Source organism: Apium graveolens, chromosome 9, assembly GCF_009905375.1.
Source record: "Apium graveolens cultivar Ventura chromosome 9, ASM990537v1, whole genome shotgun sequence".
Lineage (NCBI taxonomy): Eukaryota > Viridiplantae > Streptophyta > Magnoliopsida > Apiales > Apiaceae > Apium > Apium graveolens.
The window spans coordinates 232,115,589-232,137,462 of record NC_133655.1 but is presented as its reverse complement, the minus strand read 5'-3'; the positions used below and the strand labels follow the sequence as shown (position 1 = coordinate 232,137,462).

At 36.9% G+C, this 21,874-nt stretch overlaps 1 non-coding gene across 1 annotated transcript; it reads left to right on the top strand.

Annotated features, from left to right (window-relative positions):
- Window positions 1-1,053: 1,053 nt before the first annotated feature.
- Window positions 1,054-1,158, top strand: LOC141688705 (small nucleolar RNA R71). The gene has a single exon (XR_012562138.1). It is a non-coding gene; the product is annotated as a small nucleolar RNA R71 (small nucleolar RNA).
- The last annotated feature ends 20,716 nt before the right edge of the window (window positions 1,159-21,874 follow it).

Sequence of the window (21,874 nt, the reverse complement as noted above, 5' to 3'; positions counted from 1 at the left end):
AGGCATTTGTTCTAAAGCCTCAGCGAAAGGTATGTTGATATGAAGTTTCTTGAACATCTCCAGAAACTTAGCAAATTACTTATCCAAGTTTTGCTTCTGCAGCCTCTTAGGAAAAGGAGGTGGAAGATAGACCTATTTTTCCCCTGTATTACCCTCAGGAGGAGTGTGTTCCACAGTTTTCTTCCTTAATTCCACTTCTACTTCCTTCTGTACATCTTTTTCAGCCACAACTTCAGATTCTGGAACTTGAGATTTGTCAGGGTTCGCAACCTTCCCAGACCTCAATGTAATTGCCTTGAACTGCTCTTTTGTTTCCCTCTTTCCTGGAACTTCTGTGTCACAAGGGAGTGTACCAGGTTGACGATTCAGCAAAGCATTGGCAATCTGCCCAATTTGATTCTCCAAGGTCTTGATAGAAACCGCTTTGCTCTTGCACATGAGCCTCAACTCCTCCAATTCAGATTTTTCATTAGATTGACTTGCACTTCCTTGCGGTAGTTGTTAAAGTTGGAGTTGTTGTCTTGGTGCATATTATAGTTGTTGAAAACCAGGATGGTTGAATTGCTTTGCTGCATACTACTAATAAGGCTGTTGCACCGCATTCTGATTGCTCTAGCTGAAGTTAGTATGATTGCGGTTGTTGGGATGATAAGTGGCTGGAACTGGTTACTACGACCTCTAAAAGTTGCCCACAAATTGAGCAAATTCACTAGAAATAGCACACTGCTCAGTTTCATGCGCACCTGCACAAAGCTCACAAACACTTGTGATCTGATTAACTCCATAATTAGCCAAAGAATCCACCTTCATCGTTAAAGCCTTAATCTGAGCAGCTATAGCAGTAGCTGCATCCACCTTCAGATTTATGCTACCTTTCCTTGAGGTAGTCTCTGAGTTGGGTTCTGGTATTCATTAGCAGTCATCAGTTCAATCAACTCATAAGCTTCATCGTAGCTCTTAGCCCATAAGGCTCCACCTGATGCTGTATCGAGCATGGGTCTAGACTGTGCTCTCAAACCATTATAAAAGCAGTTGATAATCATCCAGTCAGGCATCCCATGATGAGGACACTTCCTAAGCATCTCCTTATAATGCTCCCAAGCTTCACATAAACACTCTCTCGATTGCTGCGCAAATTGAGTAAGAGTGTTCCTGGTTGCAGCTGTCTTCGCCATAGGGAAGAATTTAGTAAGAAACTTCTGAGCAAAATCTTCCCAAATGGTGATAGAACCTGCTGGTAGAGAATGTAACCAGCACTTAGCTTTATCCCTCAGAGAGAATGGTAAAACCCTCAACTTAACAGCATCTTCAGAAACATTGTTGAATTTGAATCATGCTCGCCTTGATTATAAAAATATTAGTCGCGATGGCTGGTCTGAAAATGCTAGATTGAATGTCATTGATATTCGGTTGAGAGTAATCCATCAAAGCCTTCTGATTCGCTGCTTGATCTCCCATTGCAATAATTTCTTCTTCAATTTTCGCAACTACTGCAAAAACTACTTCAACTTCTTCCTCCACTTTATCCAGTGTTCTCTTGTGAGATCGAAACGTGTTAGCATAAACGTTCTCTAGAGTACTTGAAAGATAAAAAAGCAAACAAGTAAGTAAAATATCTAAGTCAGTCAACTTTAACAACCATTGATGTCAAGCACATAAACTAAAAATTAACACCGAGTCCCCGGCAGCGGCGCCAAAAATTTGTTAGGGCGAAAACACGCGCTAAAATTACATGCAAGTATACACGTTCGCAAGTAATATAGAATAATTTCTAGTTCGTTCCCACATAGACTCTTTTAGTTAACTTAAGTTTCTGCACTTATGCAACAATGGTATGGCTATCGCTCAATGCTAAGACAATAACAAGTTGAGATATTTATAACTAAGATTAAACTAACATGCAATTAACTAAGAGATTAAAAGGTTCATTTAAATATATGAGAAAAATATGGGATTCTAACTTCATTTAATACTTCATTCAAATTCATTGTTCTTAACCTTGGCATGCAATGGTGATGACAACTAATCAGATAACACGAAACTAGTAAACGCCAACTTTCGTTGTACGAATACCCTACTACTAAACATCCACAAAAGAGATAGAAGTTGAATAGACACCAATTATGTTGAGACCCTATATGTCTATAGAATTTGACAACATAAAGGTTTAATGAACAAGTTATCTATCGTGATTACATTAGGCAAGTAAGATAGTTAAAATTACCTATGAATCATGCATAATAAATACATAAACCTATGCTAGCATGGCAAGTTCTAAATCTCTATATTCATTGTCGCTTCAATATAGATTAACAAACTATCTTATAAGTTCGCGACGCTCATAAGAAGAATACGCACAACCAATACTAGGATATCATACAATCACCACGCACTTAGGTATTAAAATATTAACTACAGAAATCCATAAGTAAATCCGTTAGAACCCCACGATAACGATTAGTTCATAACCGAACTCATCGTCACCATGGGTTCCAATGATAGCATGGTAAATAAACTAAGTCTTTATAAACTGAATAATAGTCAAAAGTACGTTAACAAGAGTATTAGGTTCAAACAACAAAGAAAACAAGCATCCTAGATTACAACTTAAGCAAAGAATCACAAATAAAAACTAGATCTTATTCTCATTCGTTGTTTTGTGCTATTAGGTCTTCTTGCTGCTCTTTGCATGCTCTCATATTTTAAAAATGTCTTTTAAGAGTTTTTAAATACCAGCCCAATTAGAGCAGAAGTCCAGAAAATCAGTCTTCTATTAGAATCATGATTCTGAAAAGTCGACTTAGCGCGGCCGCTCAGAGATCCTGTGCGGCCGCCCTGGGTTTCTGTTAAACGAGCGCGACCACCCTGAAGACTGGCGCGGCCGCTCTGAGCTTATGGAAAAATTGGTTTTTTTTTTCTGTTTCTTGACTTCACTTGCTGGTTTCTTTCACGCAATCGACCGAGGCTCCATCCTAACACACTTTTAATATAGGAACAATGCAATAACCATTCCTTCTTCCAAATATACCCTGACATTCAAAACACTACGAAAATACATCAAAAACACAAACAACTTGAGTACAAAACACCAATTTGAGCCTTTATGAAGCGTTCTAAGTGGATATAAATGCCACTTATCGGTCGCCTCACATACGCAAGACACCGAGACATTCTCCCAAATTGCCCTTCGTCCCAGTCCAGTCCAGTGCGTGGCGGGGCGGGGCAGCGGCGCACGTGCGCGCGTGGAAACACACAAGAACACAATGCACCATCAGACACCTTAGTACTTAGTAGTTGTACACTACCCATATGTGTGATACAATATAAAGCCTGCACCCCCTTTATTTATTTTCAATGTGGGATAAAACCCATTCTCATTTTTTCAATATTTTTCAAGCTAACTTTAACTCTAATGCACTATGGATTACATAAAGAAAATTTTTTAAAACTATACATGAAAGTTAATTTCACATATCATGGAAAAACTTCCCATCATTAGATTTTAGGATTATCATCACGAACATAATAAAAATTATGATCTAAAATCCATTTTTCTAACACTCCCTCACAAATCCATACAGAATTGCGATTAGGTTTTTCATCATGAATTGTTTTTTCAGAGTCGGTACCCTTCCGGTTTTGAACCCTCCTAAGTCCTCTACTTCAATGGCTACCAAATTCATATGGAATATTTCACCTTGAATCTTAATTTGTTTAGTATAACCATGTTCCATAGATGACGACAAGTCAATGGCTATGGTGCCTATCTACGGCTTTGAGACATTAATCGTCTTGTCTCGATCCTGTTCGCCGAATGCTTCAAGGATTAATTCTATCCTCTAATTACGACCACACAATTACATTCGCTTAGTTGGGCATCTCCGGAGATATACTGCTTCTATCTCATCAAATGACTTGATCCCATTTAGAGTTTTAACACTCTTGCTTTTCTAGCAGTGTCAGTACCTTCTAGGTTTATAGGGGATAGACTCGGATACAATAGTATCATCTAAGTAGCAAAGGTACTACCAATTCATCCTTACATCTTGTTATAGCCATATTGAATACACTTTGAGGTATCTCCTCTCATGTATATTGGGTTCCCACTGTTGATGAATTATGATGGGTTGACAGTCCCATCCCCAACCTTGACTTGAGGACCACTGCAGGTTCCAGTCCTTTAGTCAAATGATCAGCTATATTATTTTGAGTTCCTATGAACTCTATAGCTATAATCCTATCAGTCACTAAACCTCTTATAGACTTGAGTCTAACTTGGATGTGTCTCTTAGTTTTAGTATTATGCTTTTTACTGCTAATCTTGTCAATAGTTGTTCGACTATAACAATGAATAGCAATAGCAGGAAACGGTCTGCTTACTACAGGTATCGCAGACATAAGTCTGTGTAACCATTCAGCCTCCATCCCCGTGGCAACAAGTGCACTCAACTCAGCCTCAAATGAAGAACAAGTCACTATAGTATGCTTGCTTGACTTCCAGGATATTGCTCCACCTGCCAATGTGAACACATATCCAGTCACTCCATTGGAACCAGACTTCTTAGCTATCCAACTTGCATCACTATACCCTTCAAGCACACCAGGAAATCTCCTGTAGTGTAAACTAAGGTACATTGTGCCTTTTAGATATCTAAGTACTCTATCAAGAGCATCCTAATAAGTTCTGTTTGGACATCTTGTATATCTAGCCTACTTAGATATATAATATGAAATATCTGGTCTAGTACAGTTAGCAAGATACTGCAAGCTCCCAATAATTTTAGAATACGTTAACTGAGACACATGCACTCCTGAAGTATTCTTGACAAGGGCAACTTTAGGATCATAGGGTGTACTAGTGATTCTACACTGTGAATAACCATATTTCTCAAGTATAGATTTTTCTATATAATGAGATTGAGTCAAGGTTATTCCCTCAGCCGACCGAATCAGTTTGATTCCAAGAATCACACTAGCCTCACCCATATCCTTCATTTTAAAATGCCTTTTCAAGAATTCTTTTATCTCGTTAATACTCTCTATATTGGTTCCAAACAATAAGATGTCATCCACACTTGTCACTTTTATTAATCATATAACTGAATGGCAATACAGTTTCATCAAACTTTTTATGCTAATCCATGAGAGCTTGTTTCAAGCCATAGATGGACTTGATCAACTTACATACTTTCTTTTATTTCCATATACAACAAATCCCTCAGACTGGTTCATATAAATCTCTTCTTCAAGTTCACCATGAAGAAAAACGGTCTTTACATCCATCTGATGGTTGATAAGACCATGGACGGAAACCAATGCTATAAGCATTTGGATTGTTACCATCCTTGCAACCGGAGAGTATGTATCAAAGTAATCAATTCCTTCCTTCTGCTTAAAACCCTTAGTTACCAGTCTAGAACACCCAGGAGGGAGATCAACCAACTCCCATGTTCCATTAGAAACAATAGAGTCAATTTCACTCTTCACAGTGTCTTTCCAATGCCTAGACTCCGAAGAATCCATAGCTTGTCGGAAAGTTAAAGGTTCGTCCTCCATATTGTCAGTGATAATCACCTCCAAAATCCTTAACTAACTTCGCACGCTTACTTCTCCTTGGTTCCTCTACTTCCTTAGGAATATAGCTACTACTAGGTTTTGCCCCCATATTTGTCATCTTTTCCACATAATCAGGAATAGAACTCGATGTGTGACTAGGATCTTCCTCAGAAGTCATTTCAGGTATTCCAGTCTTTATAGGGTAGACATCATCAAAGAATGTAGCATCTCGAAATTCAACTATTGTGTTTGCCACTATACCATCTATGCCAGATTTTAATACCAAAAATATCATAGATGTAGTGGTTTCAAGATAGCCCAGAAAGATATAGTCAACCGTTTTTGGACCTAGTTTCTTTCTCTTGTATTCAGGAACAAGCACCTTAGCAAGGCACCCCCACACACGAAGATACGTAAGACTAGTCATCTTGCCTTTCCATAACTCCAAGGGTGTCTTATCCATGTGTTTCAGAGGGACTCTATTTAAAATATGGTACATCGTATTTAGAGCCTCTCCCCACATGTATTTAGGCAACCCAGAGTTAATAAGCATACTATTAATTATATCTTTAGATGTTCTGTTCTTTCGCTCAGCAACCCTATTAGACTCAGGTGTGTATGGTGGAGTAACTTCATGAACTATACCATTGTTTGCACAAAATTCATTAAAAGTGTTACTCGTATACTCACCACCTCTATCAGATCTCAATCGTTTAAGTACCTTACTAGTTTATTTTTCTACTTCAGTTTTATATATAATGAATTTACTAAGTGCTTCATCGTTATGTACAAGTAAATAAACATTACAATATTTACTACTATCATCTATAAAAGTAATGAAGTATCTAAATTGGTCCTTGGTCAACACACCACGAAATTCACAAATATCAGTGTGTACTAAATCTAACAAGTCTGAATCCCTAACAATATTGTGAAAAGTTTCCTTATTTGTTTAGCAGACACACATACTTGACATTTAGAATACTTTTCAATGGTATGTTTTGGAATCAACTCTAAGTTCATCATATTCTTAAGAACACCAATGTTTAAGTAACCTAGTCTAGCATGCCAAATATATTCGAGGATTCAATACAGTTAACAGAAGGAATAATATTGTTATTCAAAGTCCCCAAAATGGGTTCAACATTAATAACAAATAAATCATTTGACAAGTAACCCTTGCCAAAAAATGTACCAGTATGAATAAGAACTACTTTATTACACTTGGAAGAAATTTCAAAATCACTAGAAACTAAACAGCTTCCACTTATTATATTTTTACGCATGTCGGGAACATGATGCACTCTAGTCAGAGATAGTATACGTCCTGAATGGAACTTCAGATCCACATTTCCTACTCCAAGTACTTGAGCAACACTAGCATTCCCCATCTTCACAGTCAAGCTATGACTCCGTTGGTAAGATATAAATAAACTAATATCATCACAAATATGCACATTAGCTCCAGTATCTATCAACCATTCATTTGACATATAGGTAGAAAATATTATTGGGTTGTAGGATACATACCGGTCAATGTCAGTTTCAGAAGCCGTAGCCTCACCACCATGTTCACTACGGGCCCACTTGCGGTTCCAAGCACAACATTCGTTTGCGCTACCAACTCGGTTTTCTTCGCTTTTTTTGTAGGGCAGTCCTTACTCCAGTGCCCAATCTGCCCACAAGACTAACACAGTTTATTTGCCTTTGGTTTCTTGGCCTCGTCCTTGTCACTTTTAGGTTTATTACTTTTACTTTTTTTAGCAACAACCTTCCTTTTCTGTCCTACAGTTGCTACGTTTACCTTCGAGGTACCGTGCTCAACTGGCATCACATGTCCCTGTTTGGTCTTGTGTTATTCTTGGACCGAGATGTCCAGCATAAGGTTGGTCCAGGTGATATCTCATTTCTGTCTTTTCAGGGAGAGATGCTCTATCATCTCAAACTCATGCACTTACTTAATCATGGACTTATTGTCCACCATCTTGAATTCAAGGAACTTAGCCACATAATACTTTTCCAGACCTTGTGAGTCGGTATTATGTGTCTGGTCCAGCTTCTCCCATAAGAGTTTTGTGGAGTAGACATCAGAAGTATAAACATCAAACAAAGTGTTTGTTAGAGCAGCCAAAATGGCCGCCCTAGCAACCCCATCCTTCTCAACCCACTTCACAAAAGCCATAACTGTGTTAGTCTTTTCTTATCCACAACCGGTTTATCATACTCCACAACTAGCCACAAACTCCTTATAGTCAACCACAATTTCATCCTTTTCTGCCAGCGAGAAAAGTCGATGTCACCATTGAATTTCTCTGGCAAGCTAGTTAATTCAACGGCTTGGGGAAAACTATAAGTGGTCCAATCAATGACCCCAGCAGATGCACCAGAACTACCACCACCTATGGGAACCTCAATTTCGCTAACCATTATGCTAAATAATATATAACTAATTATCTCTTCAAGAATGTTGGAAATATTAACTATTACAGCAACATAGTGGCAGTTATATAACATATTTAACAAGTTGTTAGATATATTTGATAATGTCATGGCTAATATAATTTATGTTTAGTTTTCAGATCTTACTTAAACAGGATAAATCAGTACTTACTGGAAATCAGGACTTAAGGATATCAGTACTTATATTATCAGGAGATAATCATCAGAAGATGGATATCAGAACTTAAGTGCTGAAGGATGTTCAGATAAGGATAGTAGATGTTTAAAGGAAAGAAGATCGAGATAAACATAAGAAGAGATATGCATGAAGAATGAATTCTATGAAGAATAGAATACTTGGAAGAAAAGATATCTGATTGATATATTTTAGGAAGCAGAATTAAATTCCATATAAATTAGCGATTATCTTGTAACTGTGTAGTATATAAACACAGACATAGGGTTTACACTATAAGTGTTATCATAATCGATAAGATTATTCATTGTAACCCTAGCAGCTCTCGTGATATTTGTTCATCACTGAGAGGTAACAGTTCCATACTGTAACAGAGTTTATTGTTACAATAAAGTTTGTTTTCTATTACTTGAGATATTAAAGTTCGATTTGATTGTACTTTACACTGTATTCACCCCCTCTATAGTGTGTGTGACCTAACAAGTGGTATCAGAGTCGATCTGTTAATGCACATATAGTTTAAGATCCAAACACAATCATGTCTGACACAGAAACTCCAACTAAGCCTACCAAAACTGAAGAACCACCAAAGACACAAATTCAAAGTCGGTATGAGACCATCAGAGTTCCCATACTGAGACCATCTGAATATCCCATATGGAAGGTAAGGATGACCATGTTCCTGGAAGCAACAGATCCAGAATATCTTGATAGAATCAAGGAAGGGCCTCACAAACCAACCAAGCTCACTGTTGCAGTTGCAGGTGAAGCAGCAAAGACCGTACCAAAGGAGAAGAGTGATTATACTGCTGAAGATATCGCATCAATTTCTAAGGATGCTAAGGTACGACACTTACTGCATAGTGCCATTGATAATGTAATGTCAATTAGGGTAATTAACTGCAAGACTGCTAAGGAGATATGGGATGCTCTGGAAACAAGGTGTCAGGTAACTGATACAATTAAGAAGAACAGAAAGACAATACTCACTCAAGAGTATGAACACTTTGACTCAAAGGCAAATGAGTCATTGACTGATTTATATGATAGATTTGTCAAACTCTTGAATGATTTGTCATTGGTTGATAAGGAGTATGATCTTGAAGATTCAAACCTTAAATTCCTGTTAGCTCTTCCTGAATGCTGGGATTTGAAGGCAACAACAATAAGAGACAACTACAATCTTGATAAAACAACTCTTGATGAAATTTATGGAATGCTCAAGACTCATGAACTTGAGATGGAACAAAGAAGCAAGAGGAAAGGAGGAAAGTCAAGGACAGTTGCTCTTAAGGCTGAAGAAGAATCCCCCAAGGCAGCTACCTCAAGGAAAGACAAGGGTAAAGTTCTTTTCACAAAGTCTGATACTGAGTTATCAAGTTCTGAAAGTGATGATGACTCAGATTCTAAAGCTTGCCTGAGACTGATGCTGATGAGGAGATGATGAAGCTGTGTGCTCTTATGGTGAAAGGGATCACAAAGATTGCATACAGGAAGTTCAGGAAGGGAAAGAAGTTTTCCAGGAAAGGCACAAGTTCTGATAAGAAGAATTTCAGAAGATCTGAGGGCAGAGGACGAAAGTCTGATAGAGGAGATTGTACCAATGTCAAATGCTATAACTGTGGTGAGAAAGGCCACATATCTCCTGATTGCAAGAAAGTGAAGGGTGACAAAGGCAAGGCTCTTGTCTCAAAGAAGAAAAGTTGGACAGACACCTCAGACTCTGAAAGTGAGGAGAACTATGTTTTGATGGCAAATGCTGATAAAGAAAGTGCTGAGAGCAGTTCTGAAGCTGCTGAAATAAAGGTACCTCAGACTACTTATGCTTTTCATACTGATGATATTAATGAGTTGAGAAGATATCTTAAAACCATGTTTGTTAGTTATAGAGATCAAACTTTAACATGTGAAAGATTAACTTCTGAAAATCTTGTTTTTAAGAAAAGAAATGATTTCTTAGAAAAAGAGTTAGTTATGTTCCATCAAACTCAGAAGGATAGAGATGATGCTTTTTATGTTAGGGATGAAGTGCTAAAAATGAATGAATCTCTAAAAACTGAGTTAGAAAAGGAAAGAGAGATTATCAGGACTTGGACTAACTCTGGCAGAACAACTCAAAATTTGCTAAGTAGTGAAAATTGGAAAGAGGGCTTAGGTTATGGAGAGGATAAGAATGATAAAGGAACTGTAGAAATTCAGCCTGTTGTTAAGCAAAAGCCAAAGTTAAAACCTGTTAAGTTTGTAACTATAAAGTCTGATAATGAGAAATCAGAAGTTAAAGAGGAACTAACTTCTGACAAACTAAAACAGGAAAAGACAGCTGAAGTGAACATAGGCTTAATGACTAAGAAGCAGCTTAAGCATAAGCTGAAAGATGTTAAGAATGCAAACAAGGTAAAATCACCTAGGAAAAATAGGAATGGAAAGGAAGGTGTGAATAAAAAACAATGATTATAAGCCTGTTCCTGATGCTCCTAGGAAAACGTGTCATAACTGTGGAAGTTCTAACCATCTGGCTTCTTTTTGCAGGAAGAATAAGAACATAAACTCCTTACCTTCAAAATCAGGAGTTAAGAGTCGGTCTGTTAGATATAAACCACAAAATCCTTGTTTTCATTGTGGTAGTTTATAGCATTCCATTTATACTTGTAAGGAATATCATAGTTTGTACTATGATTATTATCAAATAAAACCTTCTTTGAAGAAAGTTTCCATTGTTCCTTCTAGTGTAAATTCTGATTCAAAGTCTGATAGTGTAAGTTCTGATAAGAAAAATGTTAACATAAACTCTGATGCTAAATCCGCTGCAAATGTTAACAAACTTGATAAGGCCAAAGGATCCAAGCAAGTCTGGGTCCTTAAAACTAATCATTAGTATGATTGCAGGGCAACAGGAAAAATATTCTAGTTCTGGACAGTGGATGTTCAGGACATATGACTGGAAATAAGGCCCTGCTATCAGACTTTGTGGAGAAAGCTGGCCCAAGTATTTCTTATGGAGATGGCAACATTGGAAAAACATTGGGATATGGCAATATCAATCTTGGGAATGTCATCATTAAAGAAGTAGCTCTGGTCTCAGGACTTAAACACAATCTGCTGAGTATAAATCAAATCTGTGACAGAGGTTATCATGTTGATTTCTTTGAAGAACACTGTGAAGTTGTGTAGGGCTGTCAAAAAAATTTGAAAAATCCGATATTCGTCCGAAAAATCCGCATTCGTATCCGAAATAAAGCGAATATTATCCGTATCCGACACAAAGCGGATATTATCTGTATTTGAATCCGACGATTGCGGATACGGATACGGATATAGGCATATTCGTATCCGATAATATACACACACATACACACACATATATATTAAATATTATGTTTATACAAATTTTATAGACATATAGAAAAAATCATTTGAGTTCAACAATTTAAAGAATTCATTTATATTGAAAAGAAAAATAAAATTAATTTTTGAAAATTTAAAATATAATTAAATCATTTTATCACTTATTTTAATTTTTAAAAATGAATTTTTATTTTTAACTATATTTTTTTCAATTTTTTTTCAATTTTTTTAATTTTTAATATAAAATAAAAAAATCTGATTGAAAATCAGATTCGGATCCGGATATTATCCGTATCCGGATAGTATCCGTCGGATCCGGATTCGGATATTATTCTTTAAATATTTCCGGATTCGGATACGGATACGGATTTTTGGATTCGGATCCGGATCCGGATATAGGCAGATCCGTATCCGAATTATCCGTTTGACAGCCCTAAAGTTGTGAGTAAATCTAAAGGCAAAGTTGTTCTGAAAGGATACAGGCGTGGTAACATTTATGAAGCTAAGCTTTCAACAAGTACTGATGGTTCTGCAATCTGTCTGATGAGTAGAGCATCAATTGAAGAAAGCTAGAATTGGCACAAGAAACTCTCTCATTTAAATTTCAACAATATAAATGAGCTAGTCAAGAAAGATCTTGTGAGAGGACTGCCAAAGTCAGTATTTGCTCCTGATGGCCTTTGTGATTCTTGTCAGAAGGCCAACAAAGAAAATCTTCATTCAAGAGCAAGACTGAATCATCAATTCTTGAGCCTTATCATCTACTACATGTTGATCTATTTGGTCTAGTGAATGTCATGTCTATTGCAAAGAGGAAATATGCGTTGGTCATAGTGGATGAGTTCACCATATACACATGGGTGTATTTCTTGCACACAAAAAGTGAAACTACATCTATCTTGATTGATCATGTCAAACATCTGGATAAATTGGTCAAAGATTCTGTGAAAACCATAAGAAGTGATAATGGCACTGAGTTCAAGAATTTGATAATGGAAGAGTTCTACAAAAACTATGGAATTAAGCAGGAATTTTCTGCTCCTGGAACTCCACAGCAAAATGGAGTTGTTGAAAGGAAGAATAGAACTCTCATTGAAGCTGCACGTACAATGCTTGAAGAAGCAAAGCTTCCAACCTATTTCTGGGCTGAAGCTGTGCAGACTGCTTGTTTTACTCAAAATGCAACACTCATTAACAAGCAAGAAAAAACACCATATGAGATGGTGAAGAAAAATAAGCCAAATTTGAAGTACTTTCATGTATTTGGATGCAAGTGTTTTGTTCTCAAGACTCATCCTGAACAGCTATCCAAGTTTGATCTAAAAGCTGATGAAGGAATCTTTGTTGGATATCCACTTTCCACAAAAGCCTTCGGAGTCTATAATTTGAGAACAAGAGTGGTCGTGGAATCTATCAATGTCTCTTTTGATAACAAAAAGATTACTGGTCTTGAAGATTTTATTGATCATGATCAGCTGAGATTTGAAAATGAAGACTCAAATTCTGATACTGAAAATCCTGACAGTCTAAGTCCTGCACTGTAAACTCTGATGGATTAAACACTGATGTTATTGAAACTGTGGTGACTACGCCAAAGGAAGATGCACCTATGCAGGGGGCATACTCAAGAACATATCACATCTCAAGAAGCATCAGAACATACATCTGGCTCTTCAAGTTCTGATCCGTCAAGTTCTGATAAGCCAAGTTCTGATAGTTCTGAAAATCTAAATTCTGAAGAATCCAACTCAGAGAGCATAGTTTCAGGGGGAGCATCAGAAAATGAAAATGAAGACAGCATGGATCATGGGGGAGCATCCAGTTCTAGAGAAAACCTTCCATCTGCAAGGAAGTGGACTAAATCACATACACCTGATTTGATAATTGGAAATCCTGATGCAGGTGTCAGAACTAGAACATGTACTTCAAACGAATGTCTTTACAATTCTTTTCTCTCTCAGACTGAGCCAAAGAAAGTGGAAGAAGCTCTTCAAGATGCTGATTGGGTGCAAGCAATGCAGGAAGAGTTAAATGAATTTGAAAGAAACAAAGTCTGGACCCTAGTGCCAAGATCAAAGAATAGATCTGTTGTTGGTACAAAGTGGGTATTCAGAAATAAAACTGACTGTGATGGCATAATTACAAGGAATAAGGCAAGGCTGGTTGCAAAAGGATATTCTCAATAGGAGAGAATTGATTATGATGAAACATTTGCACCAGTTTCTAGGTTAGAAGCCATAAGGATATTTTTGGCTTATGCTGCTCACAAAAAGTTTACTGTCTTTCAAATGGATGTGAAAAGTGCTTTTCTCAATGGAGAATTGGAAGAGGAAGTATATGTTAACAACCTCCAGGCTTTGTAGATTCCAAACATCCAGATTATGTCTACAGGCTTGATAAAGCACTTTATGGACTTAAGAAAGCTCTCAGAGCATGGTATGAGACTTTAGCTCAGTTTATTCTGGAAAGTGTATTTAACAAAGGAACTATAGACAAAACACTGTTCTACCTCAACCATGGAAAGGACTTACTTCTGGTCCAAATTTATGTTGATGATATCATTTTTGGGTCTACAAATGACAGACTTTGCAAGAAGTTTGCCAAACTGATGCAATCAAGGTATCAGATGAGTATGATGGGGGAACTTAGCTATTTTCTGGGCCTTCAAGTCAAGCAGAATGAAGAAGGCACTTTTATTTGTCAAACTAAGTACACAAGAAACTTGCTGAAGAAATTTGGAATGCAAGATTGTTCAAGTGCATCCACTCCCATGGCCACTGCAACAAAACTGGATAAGGATACTGGTAAATCAGTAGATATTACTGATTACAGAGGTATGATTGGCTCTCTACTCTATCTAACTGCTAGTAGACCTGATATCATGTATGTTACCTGTCTTTGTGCAAGATTTCAAGCAGATCCAAGAGAACCTCACTTAACAGCTGTGAAAAGAATTTTCAAGTATCTTAAGGGAACAGCTGATCTGGGATTGTGGTATCCCAGAGAATCAGATTTTAAACTAATAGGTTACTCAAATGCAGATTTTGCAGGTTACAAAATTGACAGGAAAAACACAAGTGGAAGCTGCCAATTTCTTGGAGGCAGATTGGTTTCTTGGTTTAGCAAGAAACAAAAGTCAATTTCCACATCAACTGCAGAAGCAGAATATATTGCTGCAGGAAGTTGTTGTGCACAGATTCTTTGGATGAAGAATCAGTTACTGGATTATGGGTTAACATATTTCAAAATCCCTATTTACTGTGATCATCAAAGTGCTATTGCTATGACAGGTAATCCAGTTCAACACTCTATGATAAAGCACATCAGCATCAGGTACCACTTCATCAGGGAACATGTAGATGAAGGTACAGTGGAATTACACTTTGTTCCAACAGATCAACAACTAGCAGATATCTTCACAAAACCATTGTGTGAAGCTACTTTTACAAGATTGGTAAATGAACTTGGAATGGTTTCAGGTTCTTTCTCTAAATCTGCTTAGTTTTGTTCTGTTGCATCAAACTTTATGATTAGTATTTACAGAATTTAATCTCTTTGTGTATTCTGTGCTTAATTGAAAAATATGTTTAAGTACTGACTGTTGTCTGATCAATGTTTCTAAACTCTGATAGTGATATGTCTGTTTAGGTAACTATTCAATCCTATGAGGATAACTGTGCTAGATGCTGACCTAGTAGTCTTCAATAAACAAAGGATCCCATGTAAGAAATAATTATTTCTGTGGAAATCTATTGACACAAGCAAATTCTAATATGGAGCTTAGTTGAATTTACTTTGTCTATCTTATTACTAAGTCACAAACTAGAATAATTCTACTCATCTGTTAAGTTCTGATGCTAGTAAATCTGTTGAATGTACTAAGTGTTGATAAACCTCACTTATCAAAAGAAAAAGAAAGAGAAACAAGGATTAAAAATCAGGTACTCCTTTGAGATCTAGAGTAAAAATGTGGAAGGGAAGACCCAAGTGCATTGCTGGTATTAAGTAATATGCATCAGAAAAGCAAATAAAATATTTTCTTGGTGACTTTTCACACTCTATGATTACTGGAGAAATACTCTGATAATAGCATAAATTCTGATAAGCAGTCGTGACTCACTTACACTGAGAAGCCACTGTAAAATAGAATTTAAAAAGATGCACAAAATTAGCACAAAATAGTTGAGGTGGACTCAAGCATGAATTCATTCAATAGTAGGTTTCAGAATAATGACAGGTTTTTAGTAAAGTTTTAGTTATGCTTTATTTCTAAGATGTACTGAAGTGAATCAGACTTTACTCTTTGTCTGATATTTAGCTTAATGCACACACTAACCACTCCATATGAATGATGAAAATCACTGTGGGGATCTATGTTGTTTTAGATGAACAGTCATTGTGTCACATTGCACAAATTCTGAGGACAAGTTTTGATGATTAAGTTCTGAAGAATATAAATCAGAATTTGTGTGAGGACTTACTAAAATAGGCATTCCTTTTCCGAGTTAAGAAATTATGTTCTGATGACTGTTAAGTTCTGATATAAGTCTAAGTTCTGATATTATAGTCTGATTCTTTACTTGACTTATTTATGGATAAAATTTGACAACAGTCTCAGTTTAAACCAGAATATGTTGAAGTGGAAGATTAATAGTCACTATAGTTAGGGATAGCGGTACTCGTACATGAACAGTCAACTTTTACTTGCTTCTTGTGCGCATTAAACCATGTTTTCTCTTTCCAATGAATGTTTTTCTTTTTCCAAGTCTGGGGAGACGAGGTAGAATTAATTCTACCTGTAAGCATTCAATTTCTTTGCGTCTCCTGGCATTCTCTTGCCTATATAAGCAACCACTTCACATCAGCCTTCCCATCAAATCTTTTATCACAAACTCACCTTCATAATCTTTATATCAAAAACACCATGGTCAATTACAACATGTTTTTGAACTACGAAACATTCAACATGGAGCTGAGTTGTGCTGATTGGCAGCAGGAATGGCACGTTACTGCCATTCCTGATGAGATATGGGACTCCGTTCCCCAGGAGGTACTCACCCACCTCTTGTTCTTCTACATGGACTACCATCGCCATCTGGAGCGATTGGAGGAGAAAAGGCTGGAAGCTCTCCGCTAGCAAGAGCGAATCATTCGACTCGCTATTCAGTTTGTCGAGAGTAGGAAGAAGAAATGATTTATTTTCTTCTTCCTATTTTTCTTCATCATCAGCCTTGCCCTGCTTCTTGAGCTAGGACAAAGGTTGTTGACGTTAGGTTTAGCAGCTTAGGGCAATCTTGTAAAAAGTTCTAATGTAATTTAAATTTCATGAATGTATTCTATTGATATATTAATGAAATTTGTTTTTGTTTCAAGATCTTGTCTCTGAGATATTTTGTAATGCATTGATAAATCCTGATACATATTCATATTCTGATGACCATATAAATTCTGTTTTAACTTAAGTTCTGATTGTATTTTATCAGTACTTGCTCGTCCGATTTATTATGGTCCTTTTCACTCGATTTTTTTTTCAGAATATTGATGTTGCAGTGAAAAATAATTAAATAAGTGGGAACAGTTTCAATTTTGAATTAAAACTGTTTCACCTTGATTAATGGAATAACTTGGTAAGTGGAACGGTTTTTCCTTGAAAAACTGTAAGTGGGTAAGTAATGATTGTTGTTTTCTCGTGCCCATTAACTATTCGTTTTTACTGCATGTCTGACAGGTGTCCAACGGTTACATTTTTTTTTCAAAAGTATAAGTAAGACAGAGGGAGGACTTTTTAATCTTTTATTTCCTTTTATACTTTTTCTCTCTATTTGCTTTTACTCTCTTTCTTCTTCTAACGTTGGTTTTTCATATAGATATTCTATCAAACACCTAACAGGCACTTATGAATCTCGATTAATTTCATGGCACCTAAGGATTTAATCATTGATGGAGCTAAATTTGTTCCAAACAACTATGCTGCAATTCTTGATAATGCTGAAGCTTCGTCTGAATTGTATTTTGTGCAAGATCTTCTTGCACACAGTGAAATCGGGTATGCATTGACCCAACCTTCAGTATTCTCAAGCCAACAAGTTCTGACACTTTGGAGGACTGGAAACTTTGATAATGGTGGTCCAAATGGTACTCCTAGTATTGTTTTCGAAGTGGGTGATTCTTCATATGCAGTCACTCCTGGTACAATACGCAAGGCTCTACATCTCCCGGAAGGATGTACTTTTTCAATTCCAGAGGTTTCAGCTCTTCAGGAGTTAATGGTCAGTTTGGGGTATGAACAGAGTTTGGCAAAGCTTGGGCAGTTGAAACGGGCTCATATCAGAAGGGAATGGAGCTTCTTCTTCGACTGCATCACTAAAGCTTTTGGGAACAAGTGTTCGAATTTTGATGTCATCCCCATAATGAGTCAACACATCGGGTATGCCATTATAAACCAAACTCATTTTGATTTTGCAACTGCTATAATAGGTTTTATTGGGGATAGGATGACAGCGGATAGGAATGTTGTCTACTTTGCTAGATTCTGTCAACTTATATATACTTTTTGTACTGATGAACCTCGACTAACCAGTACCTTAACTCCACATTTCAAAGTTGCAAAACGTTACTTTAATGACCTGGTAAATGCTGACACTAAGAAACAAGTGATTAGACCTTTACAGATTCCTCAGTCTGTAAAACAGATCTTAGTAAATGCTGATCCTGATTCCTATAGATCTGTTTATCCTGATGTCCAACCAACAACCACCTCCCAAACACCACAACAACCATCAAAACATACCACTCATACTACTCAACCAACCCTCAGGCAATATATCAAATCCTATCTCTCCACTTCACAGATAGTTCAACCCTCATCCTCAGCACCTACTGTGAAGCCTTCATCTTCCAAGCCTAAGAGGACAAAGACTGTTCCTCACACACCTCAAAAGAGAAGGATGATTGCTTTGAGAGACGAGTCTGACAGTGAGGAACAGGTTTCTACATCAGAACCTGTTATTAAAGAAGCTGAGACAGTGACTTCTCAGAAGGATTCTGAAATTGGGGGATCAAGGCTTCTCAAGAGGCTTAGAAGAATGACTGTTCCTGAAACTCCCAAGGAATCCATATCTACAAAGAGATACAAGAAACAGAGGGCAAAAAGGCCAGTTTTAGATGATGAAGAAGCAGCAGCTAAGGAAGGAGATCAGGAATCTCTGATCTCACAAGAAAAGGAATCTGCTAAAGTCACCACTTCTCCATCAACTCCATCTCAGGAAGCTGTTCCTGAAAAGGCCAACACACCATCTGTGTCTCCTGTTCCAAAGTCTGTATCTCCTGTTAATACAGGCACAAGTGCTGATATTGATATCTAGGCCTTGGTTATGCCTGAAGTAATTCTTTTAGAAGCTCCAACATCAACTAATCCATCAACAACACCTGTTACTGATGCTGCTCAAAATCCAAACTTCTCTTCTACACCTTCTCTGCATCTAGATGCTGATGATCAGAATATAGGTGAGCATCAAGATATGGCTGTTGATCAGAACTTAGAAACAGATCAGCAATTAGAGGATGTTGAAGCCTCCATTGCTACTCACACTGTTGTTTTATCAGAAGATACTGATTCTGTAAGTTCTGATGCTGCAAATGCTGGAGATACTGGTGATGCTGCTCCAAATACAGATGCTGATGAAGCAGGTCCTTCAGGACATGCTCCTCAATAAACTATTCTTAAATCTGAACTTGTTAAGAAGTTTGTTACCAGAGAAGCACCAGTGCCTTGGAGTGAAACTCCTGCAGGACAGGAGTGGACTAAAGAATGGAACTCAGTTTCCTGTGTTCCAAATGCAAAGCATCTTGCTGAACACTTGACAAAAGCTGATGAAATGTTAAATTCTGATGATTTCAAAACCCAGCTTAGAGTCACTGCATTGAGTACTAAACATCTACAAGGTCTCCATCCAACTACTCATGCAGAGCTACACAAGATTCAGGAAGAATTCATCAAACAGGATCAAATTCAGAAAATTGACAAGAAAAAGTTCTTCCAACCTACCTTTGACAGGATTGCTTGTATTGAGAAGACTCAAGAGAAACAACAAGCTCAGATTGATGATATTCTAAAAAATCAAGCTTCTCAACAATCTCAACTTACTGAAATCCAAGCCTCAGTGGAATTGCTTGTCTCTCTTCTACTACCTGCTGATGCCAAAAAGGGGGAGAAAGTAATTAAGTCCAAATGCAAGACTGGCAAGACACTGAAAGGGAAGGATGATGAAAAGGATGATCAAGGAAACTCTGGAATGGGTAGAGGTCATAGTCAAGGTAGAGGTTTCTCATCAATAAAAGCTGAAATCACAAGTCACAGGACAAGTTCTGATACTGGGAAAAGAATTAGTTCTGCTACTGGTAAAAGGATAAGTTCTGATGAACTTTTAGATCTTGATGAAGAAATGTCAAGACAGTTATTTCTTCAGGAAAATCCAGGAATGGACTTGGAGAGTTTAATGGAAGAAGAAGCCAAACTTAAATCAGAAAAAGTCATATCTAAATCTGAAGCTTCTGGTAAAAAGACACTTCCAAAAATCAAAGGCATTGTGATAAAAGAAAGGACGAATACTGAAGCAACATTGGTTAAATCACAACCGCAGATAGATCCAATATCCAAGGGTAAAGAAAAGGTTGGTGAACCTATCAAGGTTTATGTGCCTCTTGAGAATGAAGAAATCACTGATGAAAAGGATGATCTTGCTCTGACTTCAAGAAAAGTTCTTAAAACAACCTCTGACATGGATCAAGTTGTTCAGAGTCAAGAGACAAAAAGTTCTGATATTTCGAAGAAGCAAGTAACCTCTGACATAGCTCAAGTTAACTTGATATCAGAAGTTAGACCAACGACACTCCTACCAGGATTCACTAAAGCAAAACAGACTCAACCTTTGAAGACTGATGCAAGTGGTTTTGAAGCAAGAGTAGTTACTGGAAAGGAAGCAAGAGATAAAACTGGATTGGGAAGTGCTGATGAAAGAAGAATACAGAACACTACCAATGATCCAACTTCCTTGAGTGAACCAGGTATTGGAGCAACTCCTGAGAGATTGAATCAACTGGAATCTGTACAAATGGTTTACCATACCTACTTGAAAGAACACATCTTGTTGTACTTCATGACAGATGGTAGGGTTTATCATATAAGGCAAAATGCCATTCCATTGAAGTATTTTGAAGAATTGGAGCATGTACTATTCTTACTTCAGGTGGATGACAGATTGACAGGAAGTGCTGCAAACTATTTGAATGATTAGATTCAGAGACAGAAAAGGCTTTATTCTGTTAAGTTTGACAGCACATATGTTCCAAAGTACAGAGATCACAAGGGTGATATAGTTGAAATGAAGCCCAACACTGCTAAAAGTATAACTACCTTTCTGGGTTACAGGGCTGTGGAATTCAATCTTGAGTCTGATAAAGCTTATTTGATCAGACTGGATCAGGATATAAGAAAAGCAAGAATTAATGATCTCAGGGCTGCAATCTTTCAAATTGGTGAAGATAATGCAGAGCTTAAAGATGCTAAAAGGAGGATGATTGATGAACTTCGATATGCTGAGAGATGTTTGTTGAAGAACTATCTCAGAACAACTCCTGACATCAGAGATATCAGAAGATGAAGCCAAGTCAAGATCTACAACTGATTAAATTCTGATATTTGTACAGACTGAAGCTGTTATCAGAAGTTAAATATTGGTAAAGTTTTAAGGACTGTAAGTTGTAGTTATCTAGTCTAATTCTCATGCATTTGTACTTAATATTTTTGACATCATCAAATATCTATTAAACTTGTATATTATGCTAATTTACAAGTTGGGGGAGATTGTTAGATATATTTGATAATGTCATGGCTAATATGATTTATATTTAGTTTTCAGATCTTACTTAAACATGATAAATCAGTACTTACTGGAAGTCAGGACTTAAGGATATCAGTACTTATATTATCAGGAGATAATCATCAGAAGATGGATATCAGAACTTAAGTGCTGAAGGATGTTCAAATAAGGATAGTAGTTGTTTAAAGGAAAGAAGATCGAGATAAACATAAGAAGAGATATACATGAAGAAGGAATTCTATGAAGAATAGAATACTTGGAAGAAAAGATATCTGATTGATATATTTTAGGAAGCAGAATTAAATTCCATATCAATTAGCGATTATCTTGTAACTGTGTAGTATATAAACACAGACATAGGGTTTACACTATAAGTGTTATCATATTCGATAAAATTATTCATTGCAACCCTAGCAGCTCTCGTGATATTTGTTCATCACTGAGAGGTAACAGTTCC